At 45.0% G+C, this 22589-nt stretch overlaps 1 protein-coding gene across 5 annotated transcripts in view; it reads right to left on the bottom strand.

Moving 5' to 3' along the window:
• LRRC8D (leucine rich repeat containing 8 VRAC subunit D) overlaps window positions 1-8112 on the bottom strand; it is a 118803-nt gene extending 110691 nt beyond the window's left edge. The window contains exon 1 of one of the 5 annotated variants that reach the window (XM_059137317.1): window positions 7650-8112. The gene's annotated coding sequence lies outside the window, so the exon portion shown is untranslated. Of the gene's footprint in view, window positions 1-6751; window positions 6957-7200; window positions 7544-7649 lie in introns of those variants that run through there. The other 4 variants (XM_059137312.1, XM_059137314.1, XM_059137313.1 and 1 more) reach the window with 4 other exon arrangements.
• Between the last annotated feature and the right edge of the window lie 14477 nt (window positions 8113-22589).

The raw sequence follows: 22589 nt of genomic DNA, 5'->3' as shown, positions 1-22589 counted from the left end.
CTTTGAAACGACAAAAGTAGCTTCAAATTCCACCTCCACCATCTGTTTTTGTTCATTCGTTTGTTTTTTGCAAACCACATAACCTCTCAAGCCTCAGTTACCTCATCTGTAAGGTGGGAGTAGTCCACTTTCCACTCAGGATTGCTCTGAGGATTGAATAAGAATGCATGTAAATTCCAAGGCAAAGGTTTGGACAAGCAAGAAATACCTAATAAACAGTTATTAGTATTAATTTGGGGTATTCCAAAAATTGTCCTATTGCTTCTTGACCAGCTTAAAAAAAAAACCTAGCTATATCTGATAATAAATTGATTATAAAAGCTTATTCGGTAGGGTAGCGTCATGGATACCATTTTCCAATGAATTTTAATTTTCAAATACTTCTCAGAACTAAGCTTGGAACAATCAGTGATGAAAATTTTGACTGATGGTACTTCACGTCTAATGTGCTGGGCATAAGTCTGTCCTGTCTCCACTGCATGAGATCTGGAGAGGCAGCTTTCTGGTGATCAACATCCTTCAGAGAGAACGGCTGTCTTGCACTTCCTTTCTTCTCCCGCTTTGTAGAATTCACTGCAGTGTTGGTAATCTGTTGACGCTGAGATTTCAGCAAAGGAATTTATGGGTTGCTGGGGAAGTGAAGCCTTCTCTGGCAATGTTCCTAACTATTACCAGCAAGCAGAAGAGGAAAGTAAGAAGGGTTTTAAGAAATGTTCATAATGGAATCTAACGTTGACTGCGTGAACCTGGCCCAGCAGGAGATGTCCACAGGTGAATACGGACGTCTTGAAAGCCTCAGAGCAATGGTAGTTCCCAGACTTGATTTCAAACTAGTAAAATCCAAAAGGAAGACTATCATAAAATTGCCAGGGCTTCGGTGACCAAGAAATGACCCGAAAAACCACACTATCACCATTCTTCACAAGAGGAAAAAAATTAATACCTCAAAGTAGGAAGAACCCAACATTTTTTTAAAGACCTTTTGAATTGAGGAAACACAGCATTAAAATCAAAACTGAAAAGCTGCATTGTCATCATTATTTTCTTTCCCCATAGGCTAGGGCAACTCTCGCCATGCGCGCCCGCTAGAAACAGACTTCCAGTTGGCCCCATTACGCCATCCAGTGCAGGGCGCAGCACCTCATGGAGGCACGAATGGCCACACTGTGAACCATCCGGTGTCTTGGTCATCACCTTCCAAGGATACAGATGTATCCACAGAGCTCCGTGTCTGTCTTGGTAACTAACTGTGAGCCTGTCAGCCTCCAGTGTTTTGAAACCTTTCTGAGAGTGTCTCAGTCAGTATCCAGCCTTTGGGTACAGCTCTGTAAGACAGTGGTTCTCACTCTCGGCTCTACATATGGAATCACTTGACGGCAGAGAGAGCTCTTTTCAAAATGAAACTCCACACCCAGAGATTTTGATTCAATACCTGGGGCTCAAGTAACATCAAAATATTCCCCAGACTGACTCAGATGAAACCCAGGCAGGGCTGAGGAAAACAGGTGCCGTATTTTTTGACTTCACCCTGGATTTCTGTATTATAAACCTGTAAGGTGCACCTCTTCTGGTGTTCCTTCAGGGGACAAACATGAATGGAGGGCCTGCCATGAGCAAGACACTAGGAAATCTGTGGAGAACAAGACAGATATGCCCCTGCCCTCATCACGCTGACAGAGAACCGGAGCAAGAGAAGAGGCAGGCAAACTACATTCCGGTTTCCTGGGATTTGGTGAACACTCCAGGTTCCTCTGCCCTTTAGCTTGTGGTTTCACAGGTTTCAATAACATCTCCCTGTCTTCTTCCCAGATAACAAAAATCCCAGTATTTTGATCAGGAAAGCAGACAGGCAAGGCCCTGTCCTTTTGGAACTTCCATTCCAGCAGCAATGTCTACATTTTCTGGGTACCATTACATTGGTTGTTCTGGCTCCAGTGTCTTTCCCAAAGTCAGGCATCCCAGCTTTGAACAAAGATCGTGGAAATTCAAATAAGATTGTTTTCTGTTTGGTTTCCACGATGGCTTTTTTTTTTTCCCCCAAAAAAATCTTTTTGATAGAGCTTAGTGTTTCCTGTCTTTTTTCATCTACAAGAGCAAGTTGGGACAACACTGTGGAAAGTGTTTTCAAAGTCCCTTCCTGGGTTTTGCCACCAAAACACCACCCTCTGACAGTTCCATAATTTCTTTCTTAGCACCTGACCTCCTACCGCACAGAGAGAAGCTCACCGGCAAGTCTTCTGATGACTCACATACCCTAATATGGTTTCCCTGGAGGAAATCCCCATTGGTTAGTTATTTCATAATTCAGAAGAGCTTGCTGTCATCTGTAAACCTAGAAATTCCACTGTGTGCTCCTTCTTTTGGATCAATTATGTAAATAAGGCCCGAGGGACCCACTGTTTACACACCTCCAAGCAGAGGAGAAATCTTTCTATCCTTAGCTTTTATTTGTGGTCTTTAAGGCGGATGAGTTCTAATGTCTGCTCTGTCACTCCAGTGTAAGCTATAGGTAGTCACATCACCTCCCTGGGCCTCGATTTTCTTATCTATGAAATTCAAGTGTTGATACCTTCAGTAAAATTCTACCTTTCTATTCAAACGGAACATCACATCCTTAATTCCAAGGTGACTTCATGTTTGATACAGCCCTTGATAGGATAAAAGGACAGTATCTAAGCGTTTTCCTGTATTTTCTTCTCTCAAGAAATCTCCTATCTTCACAAACATCCCCTCTTCTCTCAGGAATATCCCTCATCTCCAGAGGACATGGGACAGCTGTTCCATGTGGACCAGAATGGAAGGGAGAGTAAACAGACTGATCATCTGGGCAGGCAACATACCAGCAAGGGATAGGGGCACAATGGACATTTATGACAAAGAAGGTGCACGTTAGCTGTGAGATCTGGGATTTTGTTCTAGCGCTCTCAATGTTGGATGGCTACCATCGCAAACAAATAATTTATTTAAATCTAGTTTGTTGGATAGATCTAGAACATTTAGAGAACTTGGCACTAAGTTCTCTCTGAACTGCCTGCTTCGAAAGACATCTGCGCATGGTGATTTCCTAATGTCATTTCAGAGATGACATGTGAAATCTGGTAAGTATGCAATGATACCAATGACAAGCTAAACCCCAATTCTGGGGGAAAAGGCTTGTTTCTAAGCCCCAATCCCCTTTCCTTCCCAAATGTAAAGTTGTCACTAATGAAGTTATCTTGGGCATATTAACAAAAAGAAAAGGAAAAAAAAAAGCTTGGCCAGAGTGGGAACCAAGTCTATGTGTTTTTGTTTTATTTTTTTCCCAGTACCACTTATCCTATTTACCTCTTCACAAATTTCAAAAGCAACTCTGATCTGGCAAGCTTCAGATTTGCACAGAACGTTAGAAATTCTCTTCCAGATGTCTAAACAGAATTACAAAGACCCCAGAGGATGGAGTACAGATTTCAGAATCTTGCAACAGACTCAAATTAATTTCAAAAGGGCATCACAGGTACAATGCAGTTTGACCACAAACACAGATTTCTCAGGAGCTCCTAAACTAAGGGCCAATCAATCCCTGGAATTCACTTCCATCACTCAGCATCCCAGGTCCAGAATAGGACTAATAGTGCCAAATTACTGGGTTGTGAACAGTATTAATACAAGTGGCTACAAAGCTTTTGGCAAAGTCATCCTCTACTCCTCTCTCACAGGATTAGAAGGCAGAAGAAAGATTTGAAAATCTCAAAGACCTTCAGACTGGACTAAAATAAATAGGATAGCACCGAATATGGACAAAACCCAAAAAACTTCCATTTGATTTCACACACATACAAAAATCTGCCCAATGAATACAGGGATACAGCAGCTCACACAACAGAGTGTCAGGATGTTTTGACTATTTGGACAGAATTTATACATGGATCTGTACTAGCTACGTGCTATTAAAAAAAAAAAAAGGAGTTTTGTGAGTATAAATTGCAGTAATCAGATGCTTATGTCTTGGTTTCAGTAAATAGTGGTCTGACTGTACTCTTTGTTGACCAGAACATATTTCAATTATTGCATTCAATTCCAGACACTGTTACCCTCCATGAGAGAAGCTGACAGATAAGACATCTAGAAACCATGTCCCACACAGGATTATGAAAAGAAGTGGACTATTTTGCACTGAGAAAAGGGGAAGGATACATCATACTGTCTTTGTGAAAGATGTCAAAGGGCTGTCCTGATGATGTGGGAAGTTTCCAGGAGGCAGTCTTCAACTCAAATAATTATCATACATAGTTCAAAGATACAAGAGCATGTCCTCATAAGTACAGAGTTCCCGGTTTCTAAGGATGGTTAAATAGAGGCTGCCTAGCAAGTGTGAGAATTTACTAAAGAAGTTAGACCAGGACCTCTCAAATTCCAATTCTGAGTCTGTGATTCCCCACCTACCCAGTATTTCACTGCCGTGGCTCATCTGCCACGATCCCTTGAAAATGCCCCTTTCCTCTGATTATGTTTTGCCCAGATCCTAATCACTTCAGGCCTGAGCACAGGAGAAATCTCCTAGATTGGCTTCCCAACCTTGACATCCCTTCTCACACGTCAAGAACCACCTCCTTCAAGGCCTATTCTGAGATGTAACTTCACTTCAAGATAACCTTTCTGGTTAGTGTTAGAGCATGGTTTCTCAACCCTGGCACTACTGACTTTTTGCCAGGATAATTGTTTGGAGTGGGGGCTGTCCTGGGCATGGCAGGAGGGATGTTCAGCTACTATCCATAAGATGTCAGTAGCACCTGTCTCCCAGCTATGACTCCAACCAAAAAAAAACCCAAAAAACAACAAACAATGTCTCCGGACATTGCCAAATGTTTGCTGGGAGGCAAAATCACCCCTTGTTGAGAACTACTCTTTTTGAGGCAAATGATTAACACCACTGACCTGTGGTTCAAGTTTTCCACTAACTAGATTCTCCCCACCGTCATCAGTCATGTTCTCTGCTCTAGCCAGGCAAACCTATTTACTATCTGTGACTTGTGACAAAGCTCATTGCTTCCCCTTAATACATGCTCCTTCCCCTTTCCCCAAAGCACACAACACTTTGTTCTGGCTCCAAAAAACCCTTTCCATTCCACTATTCCTTGACATTTAGAAAAAAATAATCCTTTGCTTCTGGTGGTGTCCTCACCTGTACCTGTCTTACTGGTCCTCTATTTGTACACGAATCCTCTCCTTCCTTGTTAAGGAACGGCAGCACCCACTCTGTTTCTCTGTTTGCTGCTGGCGCTCAATAAATACCGATTGGTATTTCTTAGAATGGCAAACATCAGCTCCAATTACACATGGAAAATACATGAAATCCCTTACCATCTACCATTTCAAGAACATCTGTGATCATGAGTACACAGTCTGAACAAAAGTTTGACTTTTTCATACATAGTGCCAATCTACCTACCCAGCTGGGATTGAACCAAGTCTAACTTCCATCATAGAGCTACCAAAACAATTCAGCTACTGGGACAGGACAAACACATCAAAATATTGTGAAATTAATCAAAAAAAGCTCAGCACAATATCAATGTTAAGGGGAAAAGGCCAAGTTTTGACCAAGTTTTTTTAAATTCTGTAAACCTCGGCAAGGAGGAAAAGATTCGAAGATGGCTCCATACTTCCCCTGTTCCTTGCATCATCCACTAACAGAAGAAACTGGGGGACCCGGTCATCTAAGGACAGTCTCCGCTCCACCTGCTAATGTGTTAAGTTTTAATCAACGAAGTACACACACGCACACCCTCAATAAAAACGAGACAAATCTAAGATCAAATGTTCAAATACAAAAGTAAACCAATGCCAATTCATGATTTGGAATCCTTCCCCGCCTACCCCCCCCCCCCCCCAGCTCCAGGGATTACTTAATCATTTTATGGGAGGCTCCCTTCCTAACCTACAGAGATCAAACACTCCAAATTGACTTTGCTGGATCCTTACTTTAGCTCATCTCAGGATCTTTCCTCTCTCGCTTTGGCATTTTAAGAGTCTTTCAGTCAACTGGTGTGGAAGACAGGAGAAGCGACAACTCTAGCCCTTTCCTAGCTGATGGTAGGTGTTTGGTCAGTATTTGTGGACAATAAAAAAGAAATGTTGTCTAAAGACCTCATTTATCGGTTATGGTGCAGGATTCTTCCCACCGGTTAGTAAAAAGCAGAGGTCCCAGAAGCTGTGGGGGGAAGGTCTGAATCACTGTCATCCTTGGCACTTAAAAGTGCCCTTTGGTTGTTTTTGAGATAAACAGCCCTCACCATTACTGCAGACAGCAATGCCTTGCCTATCGAGACTCTTCCAAAGTCCAGCAGAGAACACAAAATAGGTGCTCAATAAACGATGCCGGAGTGGAATTTTATTATCAGAGCTAGGGAAAGTTCCCAGGAGTCAGCTCTCTCCTTACTCCTGTAGCTCTTTCAAAATAGGTCCTCAGAGCTTTTTCTGCTTAACAAAAAATATTTTTCAAATTCAAGGAAGAGGAAAGGAGAAACTCCGCAAAGCAGAGGAAGCCATGTATGAGTCCAAGAAGCTCAAGTTGGGCCCGGCAGTTGGCTAGGACTCCCCAGTATCTATTCTCCATCTTTCTGCCTACCTCTTGAGTGCTCGCTATCACCTTTGCGTTTCTTTCTTTCCTGAAACCATACCCACCCCACACACCTTCTGCCACACAGCCCCCCAACTGCGTGCTCGTTGGGAACACAAATCCCCCACCTCTTCCTCTACAGCAGGGACCTACCTCTCCTCCCTCGAACCTGCAGCAGCTCTTCTTCACTGCGGCTGGCTTTTTAAGAAACACAAAAACAAAAAACAAAAAACAGCCCACCTAAAGCCAAAACCCTAATTTCTTTATCCCTAAAGGATACCCCAAATTAGGGGGGACATTAAGAGGAAGGCCTCTATCAACCCTCCAGGAAGCAACTTCCCCCAACCCTCCTTCCCAAGCCCCTCGCCAGGATACGAGCAAGAAGTCCAGTTCCCAAGTGCCCACGCCTTCAAACAAGCTAGAAGCGGATTATACCGGTACCCAACCCGGAGATGGCCCGCGGCGGGCAGGGTGCACCTGCGGGCCCCCAGCTCCCTCCCTCCGGCGCGGGGGGCGGGGCGCTGCCCTCATTCCCCGCCCAACCCACCCGGCGCGGGAAGCAGGCGCGGGGGAGGCGTTTCGGGAGAAGTTAAAGGGCTCACCTTCTGGGCTCCGGGCCAGCAAGGCCAGACACCAGACACCCACCTACGGGAGGAATCGGCGGAGCTGAAACCGGGTCTCCTCGCCCTCCCGACTGCACGGACGGGGGCGAGAGGAGGGAGCGCGCGCGAGGGGGAGCCGAAGAGGGGCAGCCCGCACCCTCCTCTCCCGGGGTATACCGCCGCCGGCCCAGGCGTCCGCGGCGCTTGCCGCTCCAGCTTCCCGGGAGCGGCACAATCTTCCGGGCCGGAGCGGTCGTAGACGGGAGACCCGCGCGCCGCCCGCGCCCCCCCCCGTCCCCGGCCCCCGCCCCTCGCTGCGAGTTCCCGGCCGCAGCCTCAGCGCCCGCCGCGGGGCAGGACGCCTGCGCCGGGGAAGGGGCGCGCTTCGCCTCCGGGGCGGCTCCCACTTGCGCGGCCCCGGCCACGGCCCCGGGGAGGCGCGCACCAACCTTGGGGGGCAGCCCGAGCAGCCTGGCCGCCGAGCCACGGCTTATGCTGAGGCGGGAGGTGGCGGCATCACCTGCGGCGGGCGGCGGCTGCACCGGGACGCGCCGGGGCGGCGAAGGCGCGCGGCGCCCTGGACCCTGCTCCCGAGGCCCCGCCCGCGGCTGCCACCTCGAAGCGCGGCGGAGGAGCCGGGGCACCACGGGCGGCGGCAGCGGCGGCGACGGGAGCAGCAGCACATGACTCTGTAACGGGGGGAATTAGACAAAGCGTAACATGGACTCCGGGCCCGTGCAGGCGCTGCAGCTCCGGGACCAACCGCAGCCAGCGAGCGCCGCGACTGGCTCGGCCGCAGCCAATGGGGCGGGCCTGGGCCTCCATGTGACAGCGAGCGCTTTCCCCCGGCCGCCCGGCCGCGCCCGCAGCTGGCCGGCCTCTCCGGAGGGGGCTGCGCGGCCGGTTAGGTGGCCCAGGATCCGGGACCCGCGGCTAGAGGCTGCCAGACGCCAAGCAGGTGCATGGGGCGGGGAAGATCGCTAGTCGCCGAAAGACTTACCTGTCAAGCGCCTACCTGAACACGGCGCCGTGCCAGGCAGCCGCTGTCCCCTGGCAGGAGTGGGGCAAGGTCAGCAACCTTCGCCCTTCCTGGGTCTATCCTTTTGACTCAAACTCTGATATTAAGACCTAACGTGAAAGGCAATGAAATGGTAGGGGGGGAAGTTGCGTAAAAGTCATTTAAGCAGCTTCCAACCCAAGGAGAAAGTACTTGCCTCGGATCTGGGGCAGTCACAACTTTATCTTGGCACGAGTAGCTTCCCAGCCTCGTTTATTCCGTCTCTGCTATTAAAGATACATTGGAGAGTCCGTTCTTGTCTTAATCCGACTCTACTCTTTTTTTTCCCCATTCTTTTTTGCCAGAATTGTCTTGTGTCTGAAGCAGACAGATGAAAGGTTGTCCTCTGCAAAGAGGTGTTTTCCAACCTGATAGTTTTCCCTCTTGTTTTTGTTTTAAAATCGAAATGGATTTCCCTTCTTTCTCGTGGGTGGGGAGAAGCAGGAATAAAGAAATAAGGCCGGGGGAGATTTGGAATTGTTGGTTTATAACAAAGCAAATGGTTCCAGCCAATCCTTCAGTATCTCCTTTTGTCGGAATCCACCCTTTTCTGTGAACAATGGGAAGTTTCATCTGGATCAGGATCCCTCCATGTCAGCGAATGTTCGATCAGCATTTACTCAGTGTTCGAGTGTTCTTTGTAAACATGCTACACAAAATGCGATGGGGGTACTCAGGAAGGTGTGTGTTCGGATACAGCAAGGCCTTAAAAATAATGGTTTTCTAGGGTTTCAGGAAGGGCTGGGGAGAGAAGAGGGGGATATAATGGACCCTAGCATAGTAAGCCTTTGTGGGTCAGGCATGGAAAGTGAAGAAGGGCAGTCCTGGCAGAGAAGAGTATGAACAGAGGTCCAGAGCACGCTCAAGGGACTGTTCTAGACTAGTTACAACATGACACCAGATTTTGAGCCCTTCTGACCTCTGGCTTTCCCACTTTCCTCGCCCCGCCCCTCACATGCCAGCAGCCTCTCCTGTTCCACACACCCAGCCAAGAAGGAGGTGTGTGGGCAGGGGCTGTGTGGTAAGTGATTTAATTACAGTACCAGATTTGCTCATCTGGGAGGTTAGAGCAGTTTTAAAACTGTTAACATCTAGTGGTGTAATATTTTGATTGAAAACACCCCATTATTATAACTAATTTGGAATGTTTTGCTGTTTGTAAAAACACTTTGTTCCATGTTTTGATCTTCCCTGGGCTTTAACCCATGATTCTAGATCTGAGAGAAACATGATTTCAAGATTGGTATAAATTGAGAAAAAAAAGTAATACTCAGAAAACAGTCAAATGTGGACAAACAGCTATTCACACATGATATACGCATGAGTATAAATTGGGCAAATCCCTTCGGAGGACAGTTTGGCAATTTTGGAAAAAATAAGTATGTGTGTGATTTTTGACCAGGTAATTCCACATCTGGGAATTTATACTTCAGGCTTATATATGCAAAAATGATGTAGTTCAGAAATATTTACAGCTATATATAAAAACGTATGTATAGGGATGTTTGTTGTAGCATTGTTTGTAATAACAAAAAACACGTAATAGTGTGTAAATCTAGTAACGGAATCCCAGTGGAAACTATTTAAGCAAGCTCTGCTAGATCTGTAAGAGGAAACTGTATGTAGCCACCAATAAAAGTAACATAAATCTACTTGTACATGGAAGAGTGTCCAAAATCTGTAAGTGAAAAAAGCAAACCGCAGAACAATATAGGTAGCATGATCCCATTTTTATTTGCATTTTTTGTCTCAAACATACATGTTATAAAACACATGCTTAGTGGAAATCTGGAAATACATATAAAAAGTAGTTAACAATGGTTGTCCCTGGATGTGGTATCACTACACCCATCCACTTTCTGTTACAAGGTTCTGTGTATTTGCATTGTTTTCATGTTGGGCACATATTATTTTGATAACAAGGAAAATAATAAAAACATTTCTAAAAGTAAAATTGGAAAAAAAAAAAAAGTAAAATTGGCAAGAGCTCTACCAAGGACAAATAATGAAAGATCACTCTGATGGTCCAGGATGTAAAAAGTTGTCTGCTTCCTTTATACCCCAAGGAAGACAAATAGGAAGGGGATAACAGAGGACAAAAACAGATTTGACATTGGATTCAAAATTAAGGAATGTGACAGAAAAGGAATCTGCGGCTACTCCACATATGTCTATGGGGATGGGGGGGTCCACAATAAAGTTTCAAGGAAGTTCTGTCCAGTAAAAACTTACAGAGAGAGAGCACTTACTATCATTGGCTGAGTTGTGATGGTCAGGAATCAGGAACTTTTCTAGCACTGGGTAAATCACACTAATCACAACAACCCATGCAGAGCAACCTGGGCCGGGCACTGCTCTAAGTACTTTACATATGTTTCCTTCTGGTCCTCATAGCAACCCTAGAAGATAGATACTCTTCCTATCCTCATTTTTTAGGACTGGAGATAAAGGCCTGTAGAGGTTACGTAAATAGTTCAAGTTCACAAGCCTGTAAGTGGCTCTAGAAGTAAGCAGCTGAACTACCCTCTAAAAGGACCCTTTGGGATAAAGACAATTACAAATGCATCTCTTTTTAGCAAGTATTGTAATTCTAGGTTGATCTGTGCTTACCTAAACTATATTACTTGGCATGCCCTGAGGCACTCAGTAATACTGAATGAATGAATGAATGAATATTTGACTTTCCTATAGAGAAGAATAGACCTCCTTGCAGGAGTGATTTTGCATTGTTTTGTGTGTGTGTGTGTGTGTGTGTGTGTGTGTGTGTGTTTTTTATTGTCACCTGGTAAAGTGCCCAACATGTGGTAAGCAATATGAATTTCAATAATCTGCAAACATGTTTTTGAAATATTGTGAGGAAATCAAGCTTTATAAATTGATCCCAAGTACTCTAGGGTAGCTTATGAATAATATCATGATGAATTCCTTGTAAAGTGAAGAATAGCCCTGGGGCACAGGGCTAAATCGGGATGCACCTGCATAACCATACATAAATAAATACAGACTATATTTGCTTGGAAAGTGGCAGTCATGCTAAAGAGCTGAAGGGATACAAAATTTCATGTTATGTGAGCCTCTTTTTCTCTTACCTCTCCATTTCTGAATGGGGAGAAGGATACATATCTCAGGTTATTGTGAGGCCAAGACTGACATATGGAAAAGGCTTAGCTAAGTGCCTAGAACATAGACATTACTCAGCAAATGCTACCTATTCTACATGTGTCCATATAGCATAAATATGACCCAATTTTTTAAAGACTTATTTATTTTAGAGAGAAAATGAGAGCAAGGGAAGGGGCAGAGGGAGAGAGAGAAGCAGACTCAGCGCTGAGCATGGAGCAGGATGAGGGCCCATCCTAGGACCCTGAGCTGAAATCAAGTGTCCAACAACACTTAACCAACTGAGCTACCCAATTTCTTAAACTATTGTGACTGTCTAAACTCACCGTTACAGACCCATTCCCCTTACCTTGATTCATGATTTTTTTCTCAGCACTTATTATTTAATTATTATACATTTTTTGTTCAGGATCTATCTCCCTCTGCTAGAATATAAGCCCTTTAAAGATAGGAAATTTTATCTGTCTTGATTATTGATGTATTCCATGCATTTAGAATAGTGTTTGGCACATTGTGGGCAGTCAATAAAGATGTTTTAATGAATGAATGAATTCAGTCTGGGAGCTCACATCTATATCATGCTTTGAAATTGTAGAGTAGGGGCTCAGTCCAAGCAAATGGAAACCCAGTGGTCTCCTCTTTCTTCTGTCTGACCCTCCCACTTTCCTCTTCTTTCTATTGCTTTAGATGGGCTAAAACCATTTAACTTCTTAGACTTACTTAAACTCTCAGCCTTGGAGGTGGAGAGCAAACTGTCATCTTTCTTCACAGCTGAGAAAATTGAAATATTGGAGACTAGATTAGAAAGTAGCAAGCAGGTGGAGGGAAAAGAACAGTGTGGGGGAAATGGATCTGGGCGGGGATGCTGGGTAACTCTCCATGACTATTGACGTAACACGAGATCCAAAGAGGAAGGGAAATTGCCAGACTGTTATAATTAGAAATGATATGGTGAAATTGAAACTAGAAAAACCGAGGGTACATGTCTTAACCACAAAGAGGAGAAGTGGACCTCTCCCTTCTAAAATGGATTCATAGAGTGAAAAAAAAAGTAGGGTTGTCTATCTAGGCAAGCCAGGGTTCCTTACTGGGACTGTGTTTTCTTCACTGGGGAGAAATTTTTAAGAAAACAAATAAAAAGTATTAAAAAACACCAAATTTAAGCACATGAGGATCTGTACCCATATCTTCTGCCGTCCTGCCTGCCACCACGAGGGATGAACTACGCATGTTTTATCTAAAGCCAGTTTTTTCACTTTTGCACCCAATCTCATCCAATCTCAAAAGATCATGACAGCAAGTGTCCCTTGTCTCCTATGTCACTAATTTCCCCCTCTTTGCCGGATGACTGCCTTCAACCTTTTAAAAAATGTGGTTGCTTCCTCCATCTTAAAGAATAAAATGTCTCCTGACCCTGCCTTCGCCACTCCACTTCTCTTCTCTCCTTTGCCTCTAAATGTCTCGCAAAAGTTGTTTATACCCCTTGTTTCCAATTCCTTTCTTCCCATTCTCTCTTCAACTCAGTCTAATTGGGGTTTCACTCCCAGTGTATCACTGAAACTGATCTTGCCAAGGTAACTGACAACTTCCACTTGGCTAAATAAAGCACTGAATCCTTTATGGACCTCTCAGCAGTATTAGACACCGTCCAGAGCTCCCTCCTCTTTGGTAAACTACCTTATCTGGTCTTCTGAGACACCACACTCACTCCCTTCAAAGAGCTCAACCACTCTATGGCTTGGAATTCCTTTTCTATGCCAACAACTGCACATTTATACCCCCAGAGTATTTCCCTCTCTTGAGCTCCAATTTTCTTTTTCTTTTTTTTTTTTAAATATTTTTATTTATTTATTTGAGAGCGAGACACTGAGAGAGAGTATGAACAAGGAGAAGGTCAGAGAGAGAAGCAGACTCCCCGTGGAGCTGGGAGCCCGATGCGGGACTCGATCCCGATCCCGGCACTCCAGGCTCATGACCTGAGCTGAAAGCAGTCGTTTAACTAACTGAGCCACCCAGGTGCCCTTGAGCTCCAATTTTCTAACTGCTTTTTTGGTTTTCCCACCTAGACTCCTAACAGATACTGTAAACTTAACAAGTTCCAAATCAAACTCCTGATTCCCCACACCCCAAAACCTGTTCAACCCACACAGCTTTTCCCCTTTCAGTAAATGGCAACTCTGTCTTCCCAGTTGCTTGGGCTAAAAGGCCTTGGAGTCAGGGAGTGGCTTAGTTCGTTGAGCATCTGAATCTTGGTTTCAGTTCAGGTCCTGATCTCAGGGTTGTGGGGTTGAGTTCTGCATGGGGCTCCACACTCAGTGTGGAGTCTGCTTGTCCCTCTTTCTCTGCCCCTCCCCCTGCTCATGGTCATTCTTTCTCTAAAATATATAAATAAAATCTTTTTTAAAAAAGCCTTGGAATCAGTCATCCTTGACCCTTTCGTCTTTCTATCATAACTTACATTTAAACCATCAGGAAATGCTGTGAGACCTACCTTCCAGACATGCACCTCACTGTCATACCTTGGGTCCACCCACCATCATCTCTGTCCTGGATTAACTCCTACGCCACTTAACTAGTCTATATGTTTCCACTTGTATCCCATCTCTCCCCATGGGCTAGTCTCAACAGCAGCCAAAATGAGCTTTTTAACATGTAACACAAATCAGCTCAGGCCTTTCCCCAAACCCGGGGATACCTCCCTTTTTTACTTAGAGTAAAGGCGATGTCCTTACTATGACTTGCAAGGTTCTTGCATGGCCTGCGTCGCTCCCTCCCCATGTCACTTACTCAGGGAAGTATATCCTGACAACCTTACCTAAAATGGTAACTCCATGCCTACCCATTTCCCCTTACCTTGATTTATGATTTTCTTCTCAGCACTTATTATTTACTTATTATACATTTTTTTTTTTGTTCAGGATCTATCTCCCTCTGCTAGAATATAAGCCCTTTAAAGATAGGAAATTTTATCTGTCTTGATTATTGATGTATTCCATGCATTTAGAATAGTGTCTGGCATATTGTAGGCAGTCAATAAAGATGTTTTAATGAATAAATGAATTCAGTCTGGATTTCTAATCAATATAAAGTTAGAAAAGTTTTTCCTAGGGGGAGATTTTTTTCATGTTGTTCTTTAAGTATTTGTTAATGAGAAAAAGCATTCATACTCAGTGTCCAAATCTAGACCTTTTATTAAAATAGCACCTAGCACCTAGGAGTTTATGCAGCAAAAGAAGAAACTTCGTGGAACATATTACCTTTGTTCTAAGTTCCTAGCAAAAAAGAAAAGGAAAGCAATCTAATGTGAGTTGACAAACAGAATTGCAAAATAATAATTGCAAAGTTTTAAATCATACTCTTATTAAGGAAAAGAAGCAACATAACACAACAGTGAAAAGAATTAAATTAGAACAGATTAAACGTTCACTTCGTTGTAACATATTACTTACTTTAAAACTGTCTTCCTGTGTAGTAAAGTTACTATGTACTCTAATCTGGCTCAAAGAGAAAGTTCAAATGGAATGGAAGAACATAGATGAGACATAAAATAGCAAGTGGGACTCTTAATTATAGTTTTGCCAATTGAGAGTTGAAATGACACAAAAATCCTGAGAAAAAGCACCATAAAAAGGAACTGGGCAATACTTTAAAACAAAACAAAATAAAACCAGCCCCCAAAGCAAACTGATTTGTGTAGCCGTTTGAAAAGAGGAAGGAAGAGTAATTGCTGTTTCCAAATGGTGAGTTGAATGTTTAAAAATCCACACGGAACTCACTCTGTCAGGATGACTCCTGAAAGCTCTCTTCTGTGGCAAGAGAAGATGAGCACGGCCAGAAACCGTAAATGTCAAGCTGAGGTTGAGCAGGGCTTGAGTTGGAGAGAAGAATGCAGAAGACAGGGAGACAAGCCAGCCTGTGGGGTTTTCTTACTCATGGGTGAAATCCTAGCATTCTGGGATCCAAAGAGTAATACTGTCTGGCCACTGTCTGAAACTTCATCTGACAGCTCTTCAAAACAGTGTGGCCCAGAGATGACTTAAAAATAAAGTTTAGACTGAGCGGTTGTCGTCATGGAACTAAAAGTCAACATTGCCCTAATGTGAGCTGCTCCTTGGGCTATGCCGACGTAAGGTGGCGACAGAAGACCCATCTCCTCTTTTGGATTGTCTTGAAGTCAGGGCCTTTGCCCAGCCCAGATGTGGTGCCTGATCCAAAAGGGGGCTCAGGCCATGAGTTTAGATTTATATCTAAGTCTGAATGCCTGAGACAAGGTGATCTTCCATGTGTCAGATTCTATGATATCCCCGGGAAGTTTACCTCTGATGCACTAATGGAGAATTCCTCTTGCCACTTTTCCTCACTAATGTTTGCCTCATTTCCCTAAACCTCTACTCTTCTCACTTTCTAAATGAGTCTTGTGAGTTAACTGTGTGAGTCTTTCTTCTCTTTCTGTGTGATATACTTGAAGCCTACAGATGTGTTATAACTGCATAGGGTTTTCTTTAAAAAATTTTTAAATTAGTTGCCAATATTTAGTAACCAGGGAATGTCACAAAAATACCCAGATTCCCAGTGTTTTGAACAACTGGGACATTGGGCAAACCTGGAGTAATTCCTGTGGACCAAATCTTGTCAGGGCTGAGAAGCTGCCGCAACCCTCCAGTGGTCTGTCTTTCCCCAGAGCACAAGAGGCTCAGCTACTCCTACTGTCCCTGGGCCTGAAGCAGGGAAGAGTGATTGTCCTTTGTCATTTTGTGCACACTATTCTTTTTCCTATAACAGACAAATGCTTCTTTCCACCATGTCTTAATGTTTCCCACAAATGTGCTTCACATTTCCCATACCCAACTGGTATTTTATCTACCTATCTGGTGACTTCAGGTATTCGGGGGTCTGATCCATGGTTTGTTTGTTTGTTTGTTTGTTTCTTTCTTTCTTTCTTTTAAAGATTTTATTTATTTACAGGGCACCTGGGTGGCTCAGTGGGTTAAAGCCTCTGCCTTCGGCTCGGGTCATGATCCCAGGTTCCTGGGATCGAGCCCGGCATCGGGCTCTCTGCTCAGCAGGGAGCCTGCTTCCTCCTCTCTCTCCCTCTCTCTGCCTGCTTGTCAGAGAGAGAGAGAGATTGAGAGAGAACACAAGCAGGCAGAGTGGCAGGCAGAGGCAGAGACAGAAGCAGGCTCCCTGATGAGCAAGGAGCCCGATGCAGGACTCAATCCCAGGACGCTGGGATCATGACCTGAGCCAAAGGCAGTGGCTTAGCCAACAGAGCCACCCAGGTGTCCCTGATCCAGGGTTTCTATTATCAGGCTGCCCTTCCTGGTTTTCAACCCAAAAACCATCTAAATTGGGTTCAAAATGAAGTGATGGAATGCTTTAAACCCTGAAGATCCCAAAACTTTCTATAATTAATCTAATTATCAAGTGGTTAGGACTGAGGATGTACTTCTAATCAGGACTTTGATAGTCATACTCTATAAATCATTATAAATAATTTTCATTATATATAATGAATGAATTTTAGTCCACAAGCAATTCTGTTAGGGATGTATCATTACCTCCATTTGTACAAATGCAAAAACGGACAGAGAAGTGAAAGAATTTTCCCAAGGCTGCCCTGATGATAAATGACTGACCCAGGAACAAAGCCCAATTTTTGAGGCCAAGTTCAATGCTCTTGATGGCACATCATAGCCGTTGCATCACGTCCTTGAAAGTCAATGTGCTGTGATCCTGAGAACTCTTTAGAAAGTTCTCTGCCATCAGCTCAGTGACATGTTTCAATGCCTTATAGCCCAGCTAGTTAGGAGAAATCGTGGAATCACCTTTGACTCTAATTGGGTGAATGGTCCTGTCTATTTTTCCTTTATTTTTAAAATGTTTTAAAAAGATTTTATTTATTTATTTGACAAAGAGAAACAGAGCGAGAGAGGGAACACAAGCAAAGGGAGTGGGAGAGGGAGAAGCAGGCTTCCCGTGGAGCAGGGAGCCCAATGTGGGGCTCGATCCCAGCACCCCGGGATCATGACCTGAGTTGAAGGCAGATGCCCAACAACTGAGCCACCCAGGCACCCCTCTATTTTTCCTTTAAAACAACTATTCTACCTAAATGTTTGTCCCTGTTCCCTTTAAACAATCTTCATCCCAAATCCATTGACTCACTCTTGGATTAATGTCATGGGCTCTCTCTGTATTTACAGGCAAAGTAAATGGCCTTGTAACAGAGCTCCCTGATGCCATCGCTTGTCCCAGAAACTTGCTGTGGTTTCCTAAACCATTAGCTCTGAACTACTGAGACTGATGTTCAAGGTCCATCCTTCTCTTCGCTGCAATGTTGTTCCCAGTACCACCTGTCCTCCTCTATAGGAGAATTATACTTTCCCATCCAGCAACTTGGTCTTGGCCATATGACTTGCTTTGACTAACGAAATAGGAGTGAAAGTGACCTGTTCCACTTCTGAGAGTTTTAAGAGTCACTATGGGTTCTCATTATTTCTCCTTCCCTCTCCCTTGAAAATGGCAAGATGTCAGATTAGAGCTTTTTCTTCAATTTGAATGTTGGGACGAAGAAAGCATGGAACAGTTACAAACAGCATGGGGGCTGATCATAGGGCAACGTGAACTTACAGGAGGAAACAGTCAGATCTCCTGTTCATAGGAGGGGACATAACACACGCAAGAAATCAACATTTACTGAGAGTTTGATGGGGTTTGTCATGGTGTAACCCATAAAAGGTAAGCAGTGATTTGCCCAAATTTGGGTGATTTCTGTGACTTCTTACACTCTAGCTGCTGCATTGGTGGCTCTTTTGAGCACTGTGGCATCCTTCATTTAGATGGCAGCTTTGGCAGGGACACTGGTTCAGTCCCGGTATGAGACCATCAGAAGCCTGATTCAGAGGTCCCCATCTCAAGAAGATCTCATTTTTACAGTACCATTTCTTGCTGTTCTCAACACCTGGCAATGCTCCCTATTCACCATTCTGCATCAGACCCAGTCTTTTAAGACCTGCTTTTCTCATGAAGCCTCCCACTCTCCAGGATACCAGGAGAGGTGGTGGGAAAGTACCCGATGTAGTTGGAATGTAGCAATGCAGGGGCCCAGCTAAACCCCAAGGCAGCTGTCTCATGAGTTCCTTGAAGTAGTTTGCACCAAGGAGGCAAGGGGATGCTCAGAACTTTCCAGAAGCAAATTAGGATCAGAAGCCAGGGAAGATGCAGTTGGGCACCAGTAAGGCAACATTGCATGAAGCTGTAGACAACAAGAAGAATCATTGGCCAGAAAAGGAGACAAGAATGGTGAGAGCCAGTGTGTATGGGGGAAGTTTGGCAGCTGGGACACCAAGCCTGAAAACACTGGGCTTAGAGTGGAACATCTCTCTATGTGGAGCCTAGAACGGGTGGTGGAGGGACGCAGCTCTTCCTGCAGGATCTTCCATAACTACTTTGATCCTCAGAGAAAACTCTCTAGTGCCAAGGAAAGGGGGAACACCAGGCCACTGGGCCATACCCTCCTGAGCAAGCATTTGGAGATCACACCAGGGAAGATGCCTGCTGTGGAGCAGTCTGAGCACGGGCAACCAAGAAGGAGGAGGGAGTCCACAGGTTGGCTGCAGGTGCTGTGTGGGAGGAACAGAGAATTCAAGGGCAAAAAGGGGGAGATGAGAAAGGGACTGTGCTCTTCAGAGTAAAGGCAAAGAACAACGTGCAAAGTGGGGTCAGAAACACCCCAGAAAAGAGATCTGATAGCTACTTGACTTATAAACATTGGTTTGGGGTAATGCGGTAATTCTCGTGTGTGCGTGCGTGCGTGTGTGTGTGTGTGTGTGTGTTAAGAACTCATAGGGCCAAGCTCTGATACCCACCTCCTGCTACTCTAAATATATATTTTTTAAAGATTTTATTTATTTATTTGACAGACAGAGATCACAAGTAGGCAGAGAGAGAGGAAGGGAAGCAGGCTCCCCGCTGAGCAGAGAGCCCCAGCCAAGCTGAAGACAGAGGCTTTAACCCACTGAGCCACTCAGGCGCCCCCCACCTCCTGCTACTCTAAACCACTAACTGTATCACACACGGTTTTGTGTTTCCCTGCCATTTCAGGGCTGTTTCTTTTGACTGTCCTGACCGGGACCTAAACTCTGCCCTAAGTTTCTTCACTCTTTCCCACTGCCTGGCACAGTGATGAGCTGATTGATGGTTATGAATTTACAAATTAATACCTATCTTTAACTATTTTTACTATTTGTTCTCCCTGCCATTGCCACTGCATGCATTCAACAAGAATTTATTTCTATACATTACACATAATAACAGCACGCACTGTGTACTTACACTGTGAACCAAGCATTGTACTGGGTGCTGAAGCACACGTATCAATAAAGCCCAATCCCAGTCCTTGAAGAGCTCAGTCTGGTGGGGAGGGACAGAGATGCACATACAAAGATAATCTTCCATCACATGTATCAGAGGAGGCTTAATGGAAGAGGCGATCATTTTGCTGGGTCCCAAAGAATGAATCAAGGTTTACCTAGCAGGGCAGGGAAAGTCATGGCAAAGGAAAAAGTATGAGCACAGACACAGAGCTTGGTTCTCCACCTCCGTCCTATACTTGTCATCCTGTCCTATCAGAGAAGAAGGGACAAGGCCTCTTCTACCCTAAATTCAAAGGGCCCTTGAATGAGGATAAATACAGTTACTCTTTATACTGTGTATAAAACAAAAGAACTGGCTTTCTTCTTCAGCCTTCCAGCAAACATGCAAGCGAAGACCTCCGCCAACCTTGCTTTTTAGATGTGGCTTTGCTGAGCTCTAAATTTCTCATTGAGAGCCTAAACATGAGAATCTTTGTCGTCTTCATTAGGAGCACTAGACTCGAGTGTCAATTCAAAAGACCTCCTCATCTTCTCTGCTTTTGATTAATTAATTGAAGTTGTATACATCATGAATAAATACTTCACATCATCTTGACTGCAAGTAACTTTTTTTTTTTTTTTTTTACTATAATACATTTTAAAATGATTCTTGGTATTTACACATTTCCCCTTTACTTCCCAGCATCCCCCGAATTTTCTCATTTAGCCAAGATGGTCCAACAGCCCTCTATCCGGCTCTGAGAGAGCATTTTTATCCATTACCATGGATTGCTCGAAATAACATGGATTCTAAAGAATGACCCATTATAACACTACCATAGCTCCAAGAGAGCGGGCTATTTACCTGGGAGGAAGTTTTTCTTCTGATGGAGTCTGTGTCTCTTCCTCTCGCATCCACAGACCTTAGACACACCAGCAGCAGTTGCAAAGACTGTATCTATGTGCCTCCAACTGTATGCAGAAACATGGAGCCACACAGTACATTGGAGCTGCGTCCCTGAAGGAAGGCATGGCCACGCCCCAAGGAAGAATGCAAGTGCGGTGTCTGGAAAGGGCCCCAACAGACTTTGGACCAACCCGCAGGGTGTGAGCGTCAGAGGGATGGAGGCTGGACTCTCCCCCCACCCCCCACCAAAGGCCTTGGAATGCTTTACCTTAAAAGTCCAGAAGGTCAATGGCCACATCCTGCCCGCTTTGCCCTGCTGGGGGCAGTCCTTTCATTTGTAACTTGGACTTCTTTACCATGCAGAGTAGCTGAGAACATTCCCTGAAATCTAATTTGACCTGGGAGGACTGGATTGGGGGAGGTTGGAGTGGATGGACGGTAGAGATGTGTATGACCAGAATTTCGTATGCCCTGCAAGAATACTTGAGTTCTCTTGTTGTTGGTCTTGTTGTTGTCAGGGGGGGAGGCCCTAGCAGCGGCCGGGGTTTGTGTTCGGATGTGTGTGTGCGCGCACGCGCACCTGTGTGCATGTATGTCTGTTAGTTTTATGAGAATGCACAAAAATCTGAAATGTCACTCTTTCTCCTCCTTGCTTCACATCCACGGTACTGCTGGCCAGGTGGAGGCAGGGAAGGGTGTAGGGGAGAGGCGGGAAGAGCAGCTAGGTCAGCCAGGACTTCCAAGCGCAAGGAACTCTTCCCTCCTTCCCCCACTCTGCCCTCTGCACCTGGAGTTCTTCTTTTGAACCTCTCACCTAAAGCTCTACCTTCTGCTAAGCTCACGATGAACCCCTGGTTTGGCAAGTTTGTGATGTGGTGCGGAGGCCGCTGTCCAAAAATAAACTATTGTATCGAGGAGGGGAAGGCTGGTTTTCAGAGGCGTGCTAGCCAGCCAAGGCGTTCAGCAGCGCTTACTGGTTAATGTCTGCAAAGTTTCTTTCTCTACAAAAAGCTAAATGGGGCTCATTAAGCTCCTCTGGTGTAATTTTTTTTTTTTTTTTTAAAGAAAGGACAAGTTAAAAATAGCCTAAGCACAAGTCTTGGAGACAATGAAAGCTTTGGTTGTTAAGAAGAACTGGGGATGAGGTCCAGGGAGGGTTTTTGGAACTGAAATTTAAAGCCCTTGCGGGTGGGGGGGGGGGGTGGGTGGATGAGGGGGTGGGGGGGATAGGGGGGTGCTCCAGCAGGAGGGGAGGGCTGGGGGGCTCTGGGGAGCAAGGCAGTGGGGGACAGAGCCCCAGTTCCACAATGGACTTGTACTCAGAGTCAACGAGATTTTGCTTTTTCTCCCTTTGATTTTGCTTTATCAAGCACCTATTAACATATAACCTGTGAGCTACCAAATGGTCCTAACATAAACATTTCTTACTCATCTGCTTGAGATGTCAGGATCCTGGTACAATTTCTCAAGACAGTTAGGACTGAAGAACCCAAAGGACCATGTGGAGGCAACAGCTCTCTGAAGGAGACAGCTGTCCTGACTCATCAGGGGATGATAAGGCCTTGCCTGCTGTGTGCTCAGAGAAAAGAGAAGGACAAGACAAACAGGTCCCCCTGCGTGAATCCTGCAGGCAGTGGGGTTTTATCCACTGGTCCCTCACTAACCAGCCCTTGTGCTGAGAGCTAAACCAGGAGAGGGCTCTGGTTTTGCTCTGATACCTCCCTCTCCAGGTTTGCAAGTTGGCGAAAGGAAAAACGAGGGGAGAGCCTTGGAGATGGAAATTAGTCATCAATGAGCAGTCTGTAGCCGGGGAGCTTTCACAAGGGCCTGTGCCAGCCAGGGAGGTGTTGTTTCTGGACTCGGTGTACACAGGTCTGTATGTCCCGGGCCTTCTGGACTCCGGAGCTCTGAGCCAGCTCTGCGCCCACAACCTCTCGCAGCTCCCAGCAGCGGT

Source organism: Mustela lutreola, chromosome 10 (assembly GCF_030435805.1).
Source record: "Mustela lutreola isolate mMusLut2 chromosome 10, mMusLut2.pri, whole genome shotgun sequence".
NCBI lineage: Eukaryota > Metazoa > Chordata > Mammalia > Carnivora > Mustelidae > Mustela > Mustela lutreola.
Note: the sequence above shows the minus strand (reverse complement) of the source record. Positions and strands in the feature narration are given on the sequence as shown.